The sequence below is a fragment of the Oryx dammah genome, unplaced genomic scaffold, assembly GCF_014754425.2.
Source record: "Oryx dammah isolate SB20612 unplaced genomic scaffold, SCBI_Odam_1.1 HiC_scaffold_2, whole genome shotgun sequence".
Classification (NCBI taxonomy): Eukaryota; Metazoa; Chordata; class Mammalia; order Artiodactyla; family Bovidae; genus Oryx; species Oryx dammah.
In genome coordinates, this window is record NW_024070186.1 from 119252805 (window position 1) to 119274465 (window position 21661).

The following is a 21661-nucleotide window of genomic DNA, read 5'->3' on the forward strand; positions in this document are numbered from 1 at the left end:
CTTTACACTATATATGATATGTGTATATACACAAAAACATATATTTGGTTGTGATTTTATATATAGAATATTTTACATTTATTTGCATTCATTGTCATAATTTACTGCTTTAAAATTTCAGCCTTGTTATTTTGAAGACAAGTAACCCTTTATTCCTATAAATCTGGATCTGAGAAAAGTCCAGGCTGTATTATTTTCAGTATCAGCAATCTACCAATAGTATTATATAATGGCTCAGCCTAAGTTAATGAATACCATATTGCATAATGTGCTTTCTAGAACAATGTGCCTAGGTTTCTGCCCTTAGATTTTGGTCTTCTTTCATTAGGCTTGCCTGCTGCTGCTGATGCTGTTAAGTCACTTCAGTCGTGTCCAACTCTGTGCCACTGTGCCACCCCATAAACCGCAGCCCACCAGGCTCCCCCATCCCTGGGATTCGCCAGGCAAGAACACTGGAGTGGGTTGCCATTTCCTTCTCCAATGCATGAAAGTGAAAAGTGAAAGTGAAGTCATTCAGTCGTGTCTGACCCTCAGTGACCCCATGGACTGCAGCCTTCTAGGCTCCTCTGTCCATAGGATTTTCCAGGCAAGAGTACTGGAGTGGGGTGCCATTGCCTTCTCCATAGGCTTGCCTAGTCCCCAACATAATCATGCACTGACAGTTTTCAATTGAGCAGATAATTTTCCAAGTTTTGATATGTATAATCTAATATAATCCTCATTACTAACCTATAGGGTAAATGATAATCTATATCTTATACAATAGATAAGGACACTAAGCTACCTAAATACTAAGTATGATCCTGTCAACACACTAGGAAGCGATGGAGAGATTTGAATTTAGGCACTCTAGTCACAGGCAGTACTCTTAATCATTTTTCTACATTGATTTGGCTCTGCTTGTTTTACTTTTCTTTCTAGTGTTTGGTATTATTATTTTTATTTAGAGGAGTTAATTCCAAAAGGCACTTCTATGTCATTCTTCTAATCACATAAAAATTAAAATTCTTCTTTTCCCTGTTCTACTGCTTCCTAGTGCCTGCACAGTGAGCTACTCTTTGATTGTTAAGTCCCAATTCATATGGCACCTGGTCTGTTGAGATTCCTTCCCTCCCAGCTAACCTGAGCGAGTCACTGATTCCTTAGCTATACATTTCTATCACTTCCTAAATAATTCCCTCTTTGCATATATTACTTCTTACTGCACTGACTTGCAAAAGTATTTTTCTCCAAAGAGGCTATATTTTCCCTGAAGGTAAATTTATGTGATCTCTAAGAATACAAATTCTTTGTGTAGCTAAAGAATCCAGCAGAGTGCTTGAAAATTTATATACTTGCTGGGGAAGATCATATAAAGCATAAAGCTGGTTGGGCATGGTGAGGTCTCAAGAGAATCATGGTAAGCTAGAGAGTATATTAATGGTCTGAAGAAATTCCACTTTAATTTTTCTTAAATACTGTTATCTCCTAATCTGTCACCATATCTAAGTAGGGTCATATTTGCTCAACCAATGAAGGAGAAACATTATATTTTATTTTTCTAATAAAATAACCAAAATGAAACAGGTAAGCATGTAACCATGTGTTATGGGCTGAATTGGGCACTTCCCAAATTCATATGTTGAAGTCCTAACCTCCAGTACCTCAGTATGTAACCATATTCAGAGATAAAGTCTTTAAAGAGACAATTCAATTAAAATGAGGTTGTAAAATGCTAATCCAACATGACCGGGAAGGTCTTATAAGAATAGGATATTTGGACATAGACAGGTATAGATAACAAGCTATGTGAAGACACAGGAAAAACAGAGCCATGTTTAAGCTAGGGAGAAAAGCCTGAAACAGATTCTTCCCTCATGGTCCTGGAAAGAACCAGCATTCTGACACCTTGATCTTAGACTTATAGTTTGTAAGCAAATACATTTTTGTTGCTTAAGCCAGACAGTCTGTGATATTAGGTTAGTGAAAAAGTAATTACGCTTTCAGGCTGTGAACTTTAAATCATTATATATATTAAGCTCAAAAACATCTTTATTAATCAAATAGGAACAATAGCAATCAACACATTTTTGCCAAACAAGAAATGTTTGTTTATTCCTGTAGCATAAAAATCCATGACTCAGGATTCAGTGAACTCTTGGTAAGCATTTTCTGTCTCCCACTGACTGTGGAAGCATCTTCCCCACAATAAGTTGTCAAGATGCTCGAAGAAGTGATGGTCGGTTGGTGAGAGGTCGGTGAATATGGTGGATGAGGCTAAACCCCATAGCCCAATTTGTTCAACTTTTGAAGCGTGGTTGTGCAGTGTGTGCTCCGGTGTTGTCATGGAGAAGAATTGGACCTTTTCTGTTGACCAGTGACAGCTTCAGGGTATTTCAGTTTTCGGTACATCTCATCAATTTGCAGAGCATACTTCCCAGATGTAATGGTTTTGCCAGGATTCAGAAAGCTGCAGTGGATCAGACCACCAAACAGTGACCATGACATTTTTGGCATAAGTTTGGCTTTGGAAAGTGATTCGGAGCTTCTTCTTGGTCTAACCACTGAGCTGGCCATTGCTGGTGGTCATATAAAATCCACTTTTCATCACATGTCACAATCTGATCAAGAAATGGTTTGTTGTTGCTGCACAGAATAAGAAAAGATGACACTTCAAAATGATTTTTTTCATTTGTGGTCACTGTATGAGACACCCATTTATCGAGCATTTTCACCTTTTCAATTTACTTCAATTGCCAAATGACTGTAGAATGGTTGATGCTGAGTTCTTCAGCAACTTCTCATATAGTTGTAAGAGGATCAACTTTAGTGATCCTCTCAATGGGCCACTGTCAACTTCCAATGGCTGGCCCCTGTGCTTCTGATCTTCAATGCTCTCATCTCCTTTGCAAAACTTCTTGAAGCACCACTGAACTGTGTATTTGTTAGCAGTTTCTGGGCCAAATGTGTTGTTGATACTGCGAGTTGTCTCCACTGCTTTATGACCTATTCTGAACTCAAATAAGAAAATCACTAGAATTTGCTTTTTGTCTAACATCATTTCAAGTGTAAAATAAATATAAAATAAACAGTAAGCAATAAGTCATTAGCAAAAAGAACATGAAGCAAGAACTGTGCATTACAATGATGTATAAGATAACCACTTTTATTTAATGTATTTGAATATCAAACAGCAAAGTTCAACAAAGCAAAACCACAATAAATTTTGCACCAACCTGGCAGCCCTAGCAAGGAAGGAAAGCTATGACAAACCTAGACAGTATATTAAAAATCAGAATCATTACTTTGCTGACAAAGGTCTGTGTAGTCAAAGCTATGGTTTTTCAGTAGTCATGCATGGATGCGAGGACTTGGACCATAAAGAAGGCTGAGCGCAAAGAACTGATACTTGAATTGTGGTGCTGAAGAATACTCTTGTGAGTCCCTTGGAAAGCAAGGAATCCAAACCAGTTAATCCTGAAGGAAATCAACCCTAAATATTAATTGGAAGGACTGTTGCTGAAGCTGAAGCTCCAATACTTTGACCACCTGATGTGAAGAGCCAACTCATTGGAAAAGGCCCTGATGCTGGGAAAGACTGAAGGCAAAAGGAGAATGGGGCAGCAGAGGATAAGATGGTTAGATAGCATCATCAATTCAATAGACACAAATCTGAGCAAACTCCAGGAGACAGCAGAGGACAGAGGAGCATGCCCTTCTACAGTCCATGGGGTCGTGAAAGAGTAGGGCACAACTTAGCAACTGAACAATAACAGTTGTTGAAAGCAAAGGATATACCATGTAATAACAGTTATGCAAAGTTTTAGAGTGTAATACTCAAATAAAGGCTATGTTTTTGCTGCTTAGTTAATGGGTTGGTTTATTATATTGTTCTCTGAAACTCCTGGTTCAAATGTTTTCATAGATACGCTTGGCAAACAGAATTTCAAAGAGAAAAATGAAAACAATATAAGACCTTTTATTATAATTGAACTATCCTAGAAAAATTAAGTATCCTTTGTCAGCATTTTCTAGCAAGGGTTAAAAAGATAAGAAAATAGCGACCTGATTTCAATAAGATAAATAAACTATATCAAAGAAGCATATATAGCTTTTAAATTAAGTAGTCATGAAACAGTTAACAGCAAAACCTCCAATAGCTACAGATGGAGGATGTTTAATGGTGTTGCACAGGAAATATCTTAGAGTCCAAGTTTCTGCACAATGAGAGACCTGTTTTCAGACCTAATGTTGAAATTATGCTTCCAAATAAAAGGAGCTGAGTTTAAAATTTCTTTTCCATTATTATCTGGGTAGAAAATAACTAGGGTATTGCACAAAGAAGACATATATTAATAATAAATTGCAGAACATATTGAACAAAATTAATGTCTTCTTTCTAATTCTATTGTTAAAAATAGAGTAATTACAGTGATTTTTTAAAATGGAGCAGCTGATGTGGAAAAAATATTGCAAATTAAAACAAAGGTTCTTTTTCTGGAATAAAAGCAATTGTATCTGGCAACTTGATTTGGGACAATGAACACTAAAAGAAATATCTCTGAAAATCGGACTTTTCAAGAAAAGATGTGCTATTCAGAATAGAGATGTTTCTTAGTATAGTTTTCACTGGTACCATGGTAAAGAATCCACTTGCCAATGCAGGAAACACGGGCTTGATACCTGAGTTGGGAAGATCTCCTGGAGTAGGAAATGTCAACCCACTCTAGTATTCTTACTGGGAAATCCATGGACAGGAAAATCCATGGACAGAGCCTGGTAGGCAAGAGTCCATGGCGTCACAAAGTCAGACATAATTCAGCACACATACATACAGTTTTCAATACTATACTTAGAATGAAAGTTTGAGTATTAATACTAATGCAATAAAAGTTCAGAATTTAATAGCAATCCTATATTATATCCACTATGGTCTATGGTATACTTCTTATTTCATAATGTAGAATCAATTATTTTTGTTTAGTTCTCTTTATATTCTTGAGAAAGGCTCAAATTTATCCCTTTCAAGTACTTTTATAAACATTTTCTAAGTGGACAGGAATCCACTTAACAACTACACTCCAGGCACAAGCATCTGGTTTAAAGTGGAACATGAAAGAAACACTTATTACAGGTTTACATTCAATCAATTCAAAAGTATTTATTGAGGGCCTATTATTGAGGGCCCAGACACTATTCAATACTGGGTATAGAGCCAGTAGGGGAAAAAATGAATGGCAAAGAGTATGTTCCATGGAGATTATTTTCTAGGGGAAGAAAGAGAGCAGAAAATGAAAAATCAAAGATGGTAAAGGGATACAGTGGTCAAGAATCACTATACTGACAAACTGTTATGGGCAGTGATCTGAGTGATACGAGGAAGGAAACTATTTGTCAAGACAAGAAGAATAACTGTAGGAGGAGCAGGTCTGAGGGGGGAATATGAAGGTACTTTGATATATTAGTTATAAATGCATGCTAGACATCCAAGCCAAGATAGCAATAAGCCTGTGTCCTTGTGAGTCTGGAATTTGGAAGCATGATGGAGACAGAGATGTGATGTAGTGATACACAGATGGTGAGACTGATGAGGAAATAACCGTGGAGAGATGAGATTTGAAGAGTGAATTCTGGAGTTCTTAGTTTATTAGAAAGCAGGAATAGTAGGAGAATCAAGCAAAAGAGTCAAAAGAAAAGTGACTAATAAAGCAAAAATCTATAAAAATTATGCTCTGATACCAAATGAATAAAAAGTTTTTAGAAGAAGACAATTAATGAAGAGTTTTGTCAAATGTTCCTGCTAGATGAGAAAGTTGAGGTTTGAGGACTGAACCACTACATTTAGTAGCATGCATGTCTTTGGTGAGGGGCTTCCCTCATAGCTCAGTTGGTAAAGAATCCACCTGCAATGCGAGAGATCCCAGTTCAACTGCTGGGTCAGGAAGATCTGCTAGAGAAGGGATAGGCTATGCATCCTAAGCAAAAACAACAGCCAGTTGTATATGTGACTGGTGACAGAAGCAAGGTCTGATGCTGTAGAGCAATATTGCACAGGAACATGGAATGTCAGGTCCATGAATCAAGGCAAATTGGAAGTGGTCAAACAGGAGATGGCAAGAGTGAATGTCGACATTCTAGGAATCAGTGAACTAAAATGGACTGGAATGGGTTAATTTAACTCAGATGACCATTATATCTACTACTGCCGGCAGGAATCTCATAGAAGAAATGGAGTAGCCATTATGGTCAACAAAAGAGTCTGAAATGCAGTACTTGGATGCAATCTCAAAAATGACAGAATGATCTCTGTTTCCAAGGCAAACCATTCAATATCATGGTAATCCAAGTCTATGCCCCATCCAGTAATGCTGAAGAAGCTGAAGCTGAATGGTTCTATGAAGACCTACAAGACATTTTAGAACTAACACCCAAAAAAGATATCCTTTTCATTATAGGGGACTGGAATGCAAAAGTAGAAAGTCAAGAAACACCTGGAGTAACAGGCAAATTTGGCCTTGGAGTATGGAATGAAGCAGGGCAAAGGCTAATAGAGTTTTGCCAAGAGAATGCACTGGTCATAGCAAACACCCTCTTCTAACAACACAAGAGAAGGCTCTACACATGGACATCACCAGATGGTCAACACCAAAATCAGATTGATTATATTCTTTGCAGCCAAAGATGGAGAAGCTCTATACAGTCAACAAAAACAAGACCAGGAGCTGACTGTGGCTCAGATCATGAACTCCTTATTGCCAAATTCAGACTTAAATTGAAAAAAGTAGGGAGAACCACTAGACCATTCAGGTATGACCTAAATCAAATCCCTTATGATTATACAGTGGAAGTGAGAAATAGATTTAAGGGACCAGATCTGATAGACAGAGTGCCTGATGAACTATGGATGGAGGTTCATGATATTGTACAGGAGACAGTGATCAAGACCATCCCCATGGAAAAGAAATGCAAAAAAGCAAAATGGCTGTGTAAGGAGGCCTTACAGATAGCTGTGAAAAGTAGAGAAGCGAAAAGCAAAGGAGAAAAGGAAAGATATAAGCATCTGTATGCAGAGTTCCAAAGGATAGCAAGAAGAGATAAGAAAGCCTTCCTCAATGATCAATGCAAAGAAATAGAAGAAAACAACAGAATGGGAAAGACTAGAGATCTCTTCAAGAAAATTAGAGATACCAAGCTGGTTTTAGAAAAGGCAGAGGAACTAGAGATCAAATTGCCAACATCCGCTGGATCATGGAAAAGCAAGAGAGTTCCAGAAAAACATCTATTTCTGCTTTATTGACTATGCCAAAGCCTTTGACTGTGTGGATCACAATAAACTGTGGAGAATTCTGAAAGAGATGGGAATACCAGACCACCTGACCTGCCTCTTGAGAGATCTGTATACAGGTCAGGAAGCAACAGTTAGAACTGGACATGGAACAACAGACTGGTTCCAAATAGGAAAAGGAGTACGTCAAGGGTGTATATTGTCACCCTGCTTATTTAACTTACATGCAGAGTATATCATGAGAAACGCTGGGCTGGAAGAAGCACAAGCTGGAATCAAGATTGCCGGGAGAAATATCAATAACCTCAGATATGCAGATGACACCACCCTTATGGCAGAAAGTGAAGAGGAACTAAAAAGCCTCTTGATGAAAGTGAAAGAGGAGAGTGAAAAAGTTGGCTTAAAGCTCAACATTCAGAAAATGAAAATCATGGCATCTGGTCCCATCACTTCATGGGAAATAGATGGGGAAACAGTAGAAACAGTGTCAGACTTTATTTTTTGGGGCTCCAAAATCACTGCAGATGGTGACTGCAGCCATGAAATTAAAAGATGCTTACTCCTTGGAAGAAAAGTTATGACCAACTTAGATAGTATATTCAAAAGCAGAGACATTACTTTGCCAACCAAAGCAGAGACATTACTTTGCCGACTAAGGTCCGCCTAGTCATGGCTATGGTCTTTCCTGTGGTCATGTATGGATGTGAGAGTTGGACTGTGAAGAAGGCTGAGCGTGGAACAATTGATGCTTTTGAACTGTGGTGTTGGAGAAGACTCTTGAGAGTCCCTTGGAATGCAAGGAGATCCAACCAGTCCATTCTGAAGGAGATCAGCCCTGGGATTTCTTTGGAAGGAATGATGCTAAAGCTGAAACTCCAGTACTTTGGCCACCTCATGTGAAGAGTTGACTCATTGGAAAAGACTCTGATGCTGGGAGAGATTGGGGGCAGGAGGAGAAGGGGACGACCCAGGATGAGATGGCTGGATGGCATCACAGACTCGATGGACGTGAGTCTGAGTGAACACCGGGAGATGATGATGGACAGGGAGGCCTGGCGTGCTGTGATTCATGGGGTCGCAAAGAGTCGGACACGACTGTGCGACTGAACTGAACTGAACTGAAGGGAACATTTCATGCAAAGATAGGCTCGATAAAGGACAGAAATGGTATGGACCTAACAGAAGCAGAAGATGTGAAGAAGAGGTGGCAAGAACACACAAAAGAACTGTACAAAAAAGAGCTTCATGACCCAGATAATCACGATTGTGTGATCACTCATCTAGAGCCAGACATCCTGGAATTTGAAGTCAAGTGGGCCTTAGAAAGCATCACTACGAACAAAGCTAGTGGAGGCGATGGAATTTCACTTGAGCTATTTCAAATCCTAAAAGATGATGCTGTGAAAGTGCTGCACTCAATATGCCAGCAAATTTGGAAAACTCAGCAGTGGCCACAGGATGGGAAAAGATCAGTTTTCATTCCAACCCCAAAGAAAGAAATGCCAAAGAATGCTCAAACTACCACACAATTGGACTCATCTCACATGCTAGTAAAGTAATGCTCAAAATTCTCCAAGCCAGGCTTCAGTAATATGTGAACTGTGGACTTCCAGATGTTCAAGCTGGTTTTAGAAAAGGCAGAGGAACCAGAGATCAAATTGTCAGCACCCGCTGGATCATGGAAAAAGCAAGAGAGTTCCAGAAAAACATCTATTTCTGCTTTACTGACTATGCCAAAGCCTTTGACTGTGTGGATCACAATAAACTGTTTTTCTGGAACTATATAGGCTGGACACGACTGAGCGACTGAACTGAATTGAACTGAATCCATCTACTATTTTTGGGCTTCCCTTGTGGCTCAGCTGGTAAAGAATCAGCCTTTAATGCGTGATGCCTGGGTTCCATCCCTGTGTTGGGAAGAGCCCCTGGAGAAGGGAAAGGCTACCCAGTACAGTATTCTGGCCTATATAGTCCATGGGGTTGCAAAGAGTCCATACGACTGAGTGAATTTCACTTCAACGTTATCTGTGAGCCCATTATAGGATGTGATGTTAGCTGACTTATCCCAGTGTGGATGTGCTTCATCTATTTGTTTATCCAACATTTTATAGAAGAAATATTATATGTGAGTACTAAAGGGGTAACTATGAAAAGGAATGATTCCTTTCTTTTGATAATACGGTTCATTAAATCACAAAACAACTGAAAACAAAATGTCACACATCAGGTCATTCTCATTTATATTATTAAAATAAAGTAAGTTGTTTATATCGCCCATTAAAATTTTGTATTTCTTCAGATTATTTATTTTTACTTAGGATATACTTCTTACATAATTTAAAATATATTTAAGCTTGTCAAAGAAAACAGACTGAGGTACTAAGGACTTTCATGTCTATTAATATGTAGTAGATTTATTTTCTAACAAGACAAAAGATTCCTCAACCCAACCCTTTAAGTGATGCCACGGAGCTATGTCATGGCCAATTTTTCCAGATAAGTGCCTACAGTTACATGGCTGCTGCTTAGACTTTTCATATACATACAAATGGGCACACACAGTATATACCAATCAATACCTTCTACAATACTTATCAATTAATTCTGAGAATATACATAGTCCATCAAAACAAGGAAATACTTTTACACTTGTACTAATAAGTCCAAGCTCATAGTTTTATTTAATTAATATTACTTTAATTTAACATGTTCAAGTAATTTTGCCAATATTTATCTGTGTCTTTTATTCAGTGTAAATCTACTACATATTTATATTATAAAACATTGATTTGATGTAATAACAGGATAAAAGACTACATAGTAACTCAACAAAGATAGGGCATTCACATGAAAATATTAGTGAAAATAAAAATTAAAGTCTGTATTACCACAAATGTAAATTCAACATTTGAAGTGAGAATCTAAACTGTACACTATAGTTAACTTCAATACACTCTCATGATTAAAATAAATATGGAAAAAAATCTAGTATTATGGGATGAGAAAAGCAAAGCAGTAATCATTTTGCATGGTATCACTCAGAGCGCTACAAAATGGGTACATAGAAAATTAAAGATTTAAAACATAGCTCGGATAACAAAAAAAGGCAAAAATTAAATGAACAGGTGCATAAAGTATAATTTTCTTGGTTTAATAAGTCTTTGAAATGCTATATTTCTACACAGTGGAATTTCCTAGAGAATTCCCTATTCACAACCTGTTTTTCTATTGTCATTCACCTAAACACTGAGCATCCTGTGGAGTCAGTACTGCCAGGCTGAATGAAACTGTAAAAAGCACCAGCTGGCTGTATTCAAAATGGCACTTGTCCAGGTTTCAAATGTCTTATTTATATACATTGGAATTCTGCCATCTGTTTAATATTTAGGACTAATAAATGTAATTGGCAGTACTATATAAGCACAACTAACAAAATATTAAAAAATACTTCTCAATGTGAAGTTTGACTTGTTCTCATTTCATATAATTGAATTTGTGACAGTGGAAAATAAGTTTAAGTAGTTTCTCTTTAGAAATAATTTTTAAAACTTTTTAAAGAGAATGTAAACTAAGCTGTAGGTGAGTCATAAGCTTACCATCTGGTCTACATTTTATTAAAGGAGGCTCATTTATTGATAGGTAAAGCTTGCATCATTATACAAATGAATAGGGTTATTTAGACAGGTCCCTGGGCCTCTCAGACAAGGTAAACGTTGTTAAACCCTTGAGGAAGTCACAATCTAGTGTCAAGATAAATTAGTATCTCATGATAACAGAGTTGAAGTCCTACCAAGAGAGGTTTATATGAAAGTAAGATCGAGCTACTAACAGTGCTAATCAAAAATGCAATGTTGTGATTCAGGTTTTCATTTCCAGAAACATGCCCCTAAGAAGGAAGGAAGGAAGGGAGGGAGGGAGGGAATAAGGGAGAAAGAAAAAGAACTGTCTTACAAACAAAATAAGCAGGTTTTTATATGCTTTAAATTTGACTAATTGACAAGAAAGTGATCTTCCTTTCAAAAAACTCCTACTTAAGACAACAGAAATTCCACTCCAGTTGTTATTTCATCTAAATCAGACTGCCTGTCCCTGCAAATGGCTGCATCCCTGAGTGTGACAGTATATAAAACCCAAACTGCCACTTGCACCATAGTATGATGATCTGAAAACCAAGAGTGCTCTGAAAGCATAGGGAGCAGAAGGGCAGGACTGGGTGAAAAGTGTGAGGACTCACATGAGGTGAAGAATGAGAGACTCTCACTGGAGAAACTCACTCTTCAAATCCCACCTACTCTACATTTCTCCCAGGTTTTAGCCCTAGAACACATGTAAAAAATCTAGTCCTTTTAGCCAACAGTAAAACACTGGGGAAGCAAGAAGTGAGTGTGGTAAGAAACTCAACAATTGAGAGACCTGAATTTTAAGTCTATTTCTAGCAATATCTGTGTGACATTTGGTAATTAATTAATCACCCTGAAGGCTTTATTTTCCCATCTACTAGATATATAGCAAACAAAAGTCCACTTCCTCATACAGAGTGAATTAAACGCATATTTCATTTACTAGTGCTGGACTAGCTATCAGACAGGCCAACAGTCATCTAGAAAACTGCAAGTTCACCAAACTTTTAGTTTGTGTTTTTTTTCCTAACTCAGAAAATCTAAAAAAAGATGTTTGATATATTTTTAAAAAAATAAGTTATTTTCAGGGAAAAAGCTACAAATTTGCTAACCTATCTTATAATACTGATACTGTTTTTAATTTGAATTATGTATCAAAGGATAGCTTAGTATTTCTAAGTTCTTGGCCATCTCCTGTTAATAGGTGCACATACAAAGTCATATACAGTCATCAAAACACATATGTGCAGATAAAGACAGAGCTCATATCAGAAGAATAATCTAGAAGTAGGAATAAAGCAAATAATAAAACTGGCTCTTCTATTTTTAAACACACAAAGGTCTAGCACATGCTTTCCAAATTGGAGATACCTCTGCCCTGTTGGTAATAAATACAAAATTGGGAAGCACTTGGATTATTTAATCCTGGAAGCAGTAGTTCCACTCTTGGAAATACTAATATCCTAAGGCCCATATCTTCCCACCTGACTCCCCATCATCATCTTGCTACAAAACATCTTTTGTTAGAAAAGAAGGAGAAAAATGGTTAAAAAAAATCATTTTCAAAAGGAGTGTTTCATTTTGGTACAGCAATAAAAATGGATACCAGGAATTCTGTCATGAAAAAATTTGAATGTCATGAAAAATATTTTTAAAGAGCTTTAAAAAGACTTTTTAAAGAGTTTTTTTAGTATGTGTTTATATTTTGAATTATACTCCTGAAAAACATAAGAGTTCACTTGTTCCACTGCTTGTCTATTTTAGTAGTCTACTGACTACTACATTGTAATTTCTGCATATGATTATTGAAAGTAGGATCACTTATGGCATATCTAAACTAAATTCAAAACAACCAAAATGTAATTAGATTAATGCCAATGTAAACCATCAACCCAATGAATGGAGGTCTTTTAAGTATAAATTGAGTGCAATGGTTGATGCCACAAAATCCCTGTGGCTTGGAGTGTACTAAGATACCACTACTGTGTCAGTTCAGCTCAATTCAGTAGCTCAGTCGTGTCTGACTCTTGCGACACCATGAATTGCAATACACCAGGCCTCCCTGTCCATCACCAACTCCCAGAGTTCACTCAAACTCATTTGCATTGAGTCGCTGATACCATCCAGCCATCTCATCCTCTGTCATCCCCTTCTCCTCCTGCCTCCAATCCCTCCCAGCATCAGGGTCTTTTCCAATGAGTCAACTCTTCGCATGAGGTGGCCAAAGGATTGGAGATTCAGCCTCACCATCAGTCCTGGTGAGAACACCTAGGACTGGTCTCCTTTAGAATGGACTGGTTGGATCTCCTTGCAGTCCAAGGGACTCTCAAGAATCTTCTCCAACACTACAATTCAAAAGCATCAATTCTGCGGTGCTCAGCCTTCTTCACAGTCCAACTCTCACATCCATACATGACCACTGGAAAAACCATAGCCTTGACTAGACGGACCTTTGTTGGCAAAGTAATGTCTCTGCTTTTGAATATTCTATCTAGGTTGGTCATAACTTTCCTTCCAAGGAGTAAGCATCTTTTAATTTCATGGCTGCAGTCACCATCTGCAGTGATTTTTGGAGCCCCCCAAAAATTAAGTCTGACACTGTGCTGCTGCTGCTAAGTTGCTTCAGTCATGTCTGACTCTGTGCAACCCCATAGACGGCAGCCCACCAGGCTCCCAAATCCCTGGGGTTCTCCAGGCAAGAACACTGGACTGGGATGCCATTTCCTTCTCCATTTTGGTGAAGTCACTCAAACAAATCACCCAGCCACTCAATTACTTTTACATGCTTATCCTCATGTTTGCTTCCTGAATGAAAAGGAAATAACATTCTCCTTTAGGGAAAGTTGTTCCGTCAATTTCCAACTATCTGAGATTAAGGTGAGCAAGAAAGACTATCATCTTTTGCCAGAGATCTCTATAACTACTTGGTCCTTGAAACATTTGGTGAAAATTTCCCTGGTTGTTCAGATGGTAAAGAATCTACCTATATTGTGGGAAACCTGGGTTCAATCCCCTGGTTGGGAAGATTCCCCTGGAGGAAGGCACGGCAACCCACTCCAGTATTCTTGCCTGGAGAATCCCCATATACAGTGGAGCCTGGCGGGCTACAGTCCAGGGGGTCGCAAAGTGTCCAACATGACTGAGCGACTAAGCACAGCACAGCAACATCCTTAAAATTTCAAATGTTGCTCTGAATCAAGTGAACATTTTAAAAGCAAAAGATCAAATCTTTAAAGAACAGCAAGAAAAACTGACACATGAAAAAGTCTATAAAAATTACATACAAAACATTTTTATATTCATAGGATATTTAATTAATCATTTAAATTTCAATAATTTTCTCTCATACATACAAATCTCATAGACATTTTCAGTCATGATTACATACAAGCCTAGAGTTTTTCAAAGAAATTTCAAATAAGATACTGGTATAAAAATCTATAGCTATTTTCCAGTTCCTAAAAAATGACAAATACTTCTTGAGCACTAAAAAATGTTTAGGGTTGAAAATTCAAAGTTTCTTCTTATATAGTAAAAAGAACATAAATTCTTTGAAAAGAAATCATCATAATAACAGAAGAGGACTAGAATGTATGTTTGGTTTTTTTTTTTTTTAACAATTTTTTTTTTGTAAAGTGGATTAAATTACCACAGAAAAAAATTGGTGTGTGGAATGTGTGTATGTGTGTGTGTGTGTGTGTGTGTGTGTGTGTGTGTGTGTGCATATGATATTTCAGAAATTTAGACAATAATTAAGGACTTAAGCTATAGAAAAGGAAATGTGCAATATTGAACATGGTAAAATACTACAGCTCTGTGGGTTTAATACACACTGTTATCAGGATAATGTTAACATATCTTTGGGTATTAGACGGGGTGGGGCAGCAATAGAAGACCTAGCTGCGATACTGAGGAAAGACCAAATCTTGCAGATCACGCCTTAAACTTAGCTTGAGTTGTACAAGAAATTACCACAGATTTGGTGCCTTCAACAACATTCATTTCTCACAGTTCTGGAAACTCTGATATTGGTGATCAAGGCACAAGCAGATGCAGAGTCTACTGAGGGCCCGCTTCCTGATTCACAGCCAGCCCTCTTGGTTCCATATCCTCACACTGCAGACAGCAGAGACAGGGCATTTCTCTCATGTCTCTACTTAAAAGGGCACTGACCCCATTCAAGAAGGCTCCATCCTCATGACTTGATTACTTTCCAAAGGCCCACCTCCAAATCACCTCACATAGGGGATTCAGATTTAACACACAACTTTTTCAGGAGACATGAACATTCAGACCATAGCAAGGACTATCCAAAATGAGATGAACCGCCTTGAGGGCTCAGAACATGTGTGGCAGGGGAGTATATGAGACTTTCAACTGGTGTTTATTAATTTAATAAATTGATTTAATTATCAGGGTACATCACCAAACAGTTCCGATGGCTTTAAATTACACTGGGACTCTGACTTCAGGATTTATCTTTCTGAATCCTAAAAATAAAATCACATTTGTAATCAGTTTGCCTTTCAGGTTCAGAAATGTCTGACATTCTAACATGTTTCAGTGCAGGTTTTGTGTATTTTAATCCAAAGACGAAGCTATTTATCATAGATAAATTTTATTCAAAACACTTTAAACAAAGTAATATATATACCATGTGGTTCCTGAAAACAGTAATGTGTGGATTTTACATTATACAGAGATAGATTTGATCTTTCTAAGTTTCCCTAGGAAGAAGTGAACATTTCATCTCCCTTATATTGTTACATAAGTAGAGAGACAGGCTAATTTTGTATTGGTTACCTCAGTTTTCACATATATACTATTTCCAGGTGAAGCGAAAGAATTATACATGTGCACACACGTAAATTTAATAGCTCTGCAATTTTTTGAAAAGTAAGACATACTTTTCCTGTTCAAATTTTGTACTTTATATACACTGATTTTTGTTATTCAACAAACTTCAACATTTTCCTATTCCTAGCATAATGTATGGAGAAGGCAATGGCACCCCACTCCAGTACTCTTGCCTGAAAAATCCCATGGATGTAGGGGCCTGGTGGGCTGCAGTCCATGGGGTCGCCAAGAGTTGGACACGACTGAGCGACTTCACTTTCATGTTCACTTTCATGCATTGGAGAAGGAAATGGCAACCCATTCCAGTGTTCTTGCCTGGAGAATCCTAGGGATGGTGGAGCCTGGTGGGCTGCTGTCTATGGGGTCTCACAGAGTCGGACACGATTGAAGTGACTTAGCAGCAGCAGCAGCAGCATAATGTATACTGTATCTTTTCAAACTACTGAAGTAAAAGTCTATGCAGACTATATGGAGAGTCAAGTCATTATCTATTCACACTGTAAAATTTCCTATACTAAACTATCAATGCATCATACCTCTTAATTTTAAAGAACACCCTGATATATTCAAACTTCAGTGATTGGGCTAATTTCCAATATGAACAGCCATATTTTCTGTTCTGCACAGACTGCGTCGCTAGCAATTATACATTCCTGAACTGATCTTTCACAGATGTCAAGAGAATTTGATGAAAAAATGTTCTCAGGATGGAGATGTGATTGGGACAGTCAAGTACCAGCATGGAGTACACCCTTGCTATGGGAAATAAAGGCTGGCGCGAGACCAGTATTTGTTTTTCAGTCAAAGTAGGGAGGAGTTGGGGGAAGCTGATTTAAATCATGGAAAAGAAAAGTGGAGGAAAGGAGTAGAAGAGAAGAGAAATTTAGGATTCTATGGTCAGTAAATAAGAGAAAAATTATAGTGCAATAAAGCTCACATAAGAACAGAAACAAGAATTATCATTTTTCAAATGGTCTCTAAATGCCCATGCCTGCTTAAATAGTGTAAATTCAGTATTTGACCAATCTTCCCAGCAACCCTTAAAGAAGGTACTAATATTTTGCCAAGGAATAATAATGTGAAGATTTGAAAATCAGGTCTTGCTTTGGAGCCTGTCACTCTCCCATGATTTCAGGGTGGGCTTTTGGGACACATGACCAGTGCAGCTGCATTGACCTCTGTACTTAAAGGGGTCTGCATTCAGTTTAATGCCCTGCTGGCATCAATTTAAAATAGTTCATAATTTTTGAACATGGAATTTTCTTTATGCCCTGTACTTCTTACATTACATCACTAGCACTGATACCTCATAATACCAGAGAACAACATTTAAGGCATATTTATTGACTGAGGCACTAAAATCTTAGAAACTCAAACAGGCTTAAAAACAACACACAGTATTAAGTGTTTCAAGGTCCCTCTCCACTATCTCTATCACCTTGTATTTTAATTCTTTCTTTCTAGTTTATCTGATTGTATCCTCTTCTGAGATGAGTATTGATAACCTATCAAGCAGATTCATTTGTCTGTCTCCTCAGAAATTTCAATCAGTGTATTAAGCTGAACTATATGTCATAGTCTATAATTGCTACCTTTTGCTGTAAGAAAAAAATTCTTCAGGAAAAATCAAAAGATCCTGACAGCATAACATTATTTATTTATTTAATATATCTTTGTTATATTTAATAAGCTAGATGTAAACTCCTCAGAATTTATCTGTGTTCTTCAGAATACATCCTTCAATTTTGAGGACAAGGTGAAATGAAGTGAAGTGAAGTTGCTCAGTCGTGTCCGACTCTTTGCGACCCCATGGACTGTAGCCTACCAGGCTCCTCTTTTCCAGGCAAAAGTACTGGAGTGGGGTGCCATTTCCTTCTCCAGGGGATCTTCCTGACCCAGGGACTGAACCTGGGTCTCCCATATTGGAGGCAGATGCTTTACCGTCTGAGCAAGATAGACACAAACAAATACATGTAAATTCATTAAAAGTCAAAAAAAGAATAAACTGCAGTATAAACAAAAAGAGATAGATTAAGGGAACAGTTCAGATAACAAAACTAGGATATTGTTTCAAGTCTTTCAAGCACAAATTGCATGATTATAATATAAGAGCATTTGTGTTTAATACAAAGAAGTATCTTCAAAACTATGAAAGCAAGAGAGTATGGAAGGGGCATCCGAGGTGGTGCAGTGGTAAAGAATCTGTCTGACAACACAGGAGATAGAAGAGACAGACGTGAGTTCAATCCCTACGTTAGGAAGATCCCCTGGAATAGGAAATGGCAACCTTCTCCAGTATTCTTGCCTGGAAAATTCCAGGGAGAGAGGAGCCTGGAGGGTTACAGTCCATGGGGTTGCAAAGAGTCAGACATGACTGAGGGACTGAGAACACACACAGAGTATGAAAAATATTCTGTTTAAAGTGGTTAACCATTCACTTGATTTGTCCACATCTTAGTATTGAGAAAATCTCTTTTCTTCCTTATTAAAAAAAAAACTATAGAAATTATTTTAGCTCCTCCTATATAAATAAGTCTTAACAAATTACACAAATTGAACTTGTTGAAGTATTTCCATATGAATTTTACTTGCAAAAAAGTTGTTTTTCTTTCACGTAAAGTACAGGTTTACTACCTCAGAGTTTCATGGAAATAAGTCTTCCCCTCACTTAAAAAATCATGACAGAGAAAAACAAATGACAAAGCTGGAGTCGAGGAATGTTGGAAACAGTCCAGTTGTTTTATCAGCTGCTCCACAAAGCAAGCAAACCTTAACCTTGATTGGCCCTATAATGCTACTAAACTGATGCTTTTCATACTCTGCATTTTGCATATATGAGCAAACTCTCCTCAGTTTAATATGCTGATTACTGCAAAGTAAGCATAATGTCAAAACAACATTTGACCCAAAGCAACATAGAGCTCTGACTTTCTAACCAAAGCTCCTGTCGCATGCCAGTCAGCAAATATTAATATACACATTATAAATTTAAGGGTATAGTCTCATCTTTCTCTTTGGGGAATTGGACGTACAGCTTCGAAAATCAAGAGAAATTAAATCCTGACTCAGTTTCTGGTAGAATGGAAAACTTACAGAAGAAAGGAAATACCAGGATTGGAATTGTATAAATGACAATGCCTAAAAACATTTTCACATTCAACCTGACCTAGCTGATATTTTAGATCTAGGGAGGAAGCAGGAGGGCTGTAATTTTGAGACTAGTTTTTCAAGGTGTAGCTGTTTTGATATCTTATCATTGGTTTACCATGCATTTGTACATTTTTTAAAGGAAGAAATTATTCACTCTGATCTAGAAAAACAAGGATACAAAAAGAACAGGGTTTCCCAAACATCCTGAACTACATATCACATTGTTTTACTGTAACTCTTCTAGTTTTGGAAATAGGAATTGATAGAAATAAACCACACTTGAGCTGTATTTCCCCTTATTCAGACATTCAAATCACTTAGCCTCTAAGTCTCAGGGTATTTAAAAAAAAGAAAAAGCGGTCTCAGTGAGACACTGATTTCATGCTGTGACAAGCTCAAAAATGAAAACAGCTACACACATGAGAGGATTTTTCACCAAACTGCAGCGCTAAGCACAAATGAAACCCTGCTGGGAACATGTATCTACAAGTGTGAGTGTGTTTGACTTGGTAACACGGGTTGGTGACTCTACGTGTTAATAGGAAAAAGTAAAAAAAAAAAAGGAGCTAGACAAGGATTTCATTGTCCACCTTTTTTGAAGTTTTTTTTTGTTTTTTCCTCTCTCTTTTGGAGTTAGAGTTTAAAAATATTGGCAGCATTTGAACATAACATTTAGCATTGGCTCAAAGGCTGTCTTCACTACGGTTAACCACACAGTTCGCTGCTCCAACCCATCAGTGACTTCAATCCAAACAACAACAACAACAACAAAAGATGAGAGAAGATTCAAAGTTTTTACTTTTACATTCCCCTTGGACCAGCCTGGACTGAAGATCATAAAGAGTCTCAGTATGGATCATATGAATTCTTTCTTCTTAGATAATGGAGTATGTGTTCTATTATTTCAGAAATAAAGTCAGACAGTAACTCATTCTTAAAGCTCTCCTCCTTTTTCTTTAATTAGACCTCTTTAAAATCTCTTCTTTGATCACCTTGTCTGCACCTCACTCCAATGTGATAATTGAGAGAAGCATCAGCGGTATGGAGACGAGAGATTAGTATTATACTAGGAAAAATACTAGAGACATATTAATCAGACTCTCAAGTCACTTCTCTTTCCAATGTCATTTCACAATTTTTGTTTGGATATTTGGTAAAACATGAAAATGCATATGAAATAACTTAACACTGGAAGAAATCAGAATAACATTTCTAAAATGGTAAGTTATAGAGGATAAAGACATTTTTTCTTCAGGTTAAAAGAAAGGGAGAATGCAAATTAATTTTATAATAAAATATAAACTATACTTTGTAGCCTTAGATTTTTGAACAGCATCACATGTAATACATTACATTTATAGTTTCTATACCATAAACATTTATTGACTCTCTTATTATGGTATGATGCACATGACTGAAAGCAATAAAATTATCACCTTAGGCATACAGAGGAAGTTTTAGTCTCAAGATTCAGATGATACTGATAAGCAACAATTAATATAAAATACATCCTTTATTCTTCTTATCCCTAAATATGAAATTATTATTCATCTCAGCAAATAAAAGTTTAGGTATTCAAATGCTTTTTAAAATGTGGATCCTTTAAGATGTAATAGTCTTAAAAGTTATTATGTCAAGTATTAAATTATATTATTAAAATAATAATACAACACAAAAATCTTTAAAATATATTTTTCAATACATCTAAAAAAACTAAAGCAAGACCTAATCCATGAACTTCATAGATAATGTAACATCTAAAGTAATAAATAATAGATTCACTGGAGCCATTATTTTCGAAGGCCTAAAAGTTCAAAATAAGAATTCCTTTCAAAACAACTGATGTGTCTTTGCAAAGACATATGACTCCACAGACAGGTTTTAATTTATAATTCCTATCAATGATAGTATATGTGAAAATTATGAGTTATTTATAGCATTCTTTCATATATATTAGTCCTGTCTTTCTATAAATGAAAAAATGGAACATCCAGATAGAAATAAAACATATTTACAATTGTAATAAATAACTTAAAATGAATTGAAATTAAAAAAGGCTACACATGCCATTTTATTATAAGCCCTCAAATTATTGTTCACATCTTATTAAAAGCAATTTATCAATCATAATGCTAAAGGAACTACATTTTGAGGTGGTTTAATAAAATGATTGTTCTCAATATTTCAAGACCATCCTTATACAAGATGAAGTTTCAATGTTGGTAAAATATTGGTTTTAACATTGTGGTAAAATTCAAAACAGAAATATACTTGATTAAATATTTAGATATTAATCTAGTTCCACTTCTGGACTTTTCCTTCAACACTTTTTCTCCTTTGGGGGAATATTGTTTTCATAATCTTTAAAAATTGTATTTTTTTCTTCTTTATGCCTCAAGTTTATTTGGAAAATTCTGAGTAGAACAAATTAATCAATTAGTAACATTTCTTTGAATAGCACAATTCATAAATGGGAGAAAAATAAAATTAATAAGCAAAATAAAAGTGGAAAAACAGAAACCAAAGTAAGCAGTGGAAAACAGAATACAAATATAGAACATGTGGACTGTTGTGAACAACACCACACTTTAAGTTACCCACAGGGAGATGTACAGGGTGCCATGATAAAAGAGTGCATTTAATTTGGAATTACTCATTTGAATTAACACTTGAATATTTGCTTTTCCCCCCTACATTTTCTGGCACTTTGAGTGGTTTTTCAAAGCTCTTTTGTAACAAAGTAAGTCTTAGACCTAATTGACAATTCCCA

The 21661-nt window shown here is 36.7% G+C and overlaps 1 protein-coding gene across 1 annotated transcript in view; it reads right to left on the reverse strand.

Annotated features, from left to right (window-relative positions):
• LOC120882056 (ephrin type-A receptor 3-like) overlaps window positions 1–21661 on the reverse strand; it is a 55831-nt gene that overhangs the window by 26642 nt on the left and 7528 nt on the right. The gene's annotated exons all lie outside the window — the stretch shown is intronic.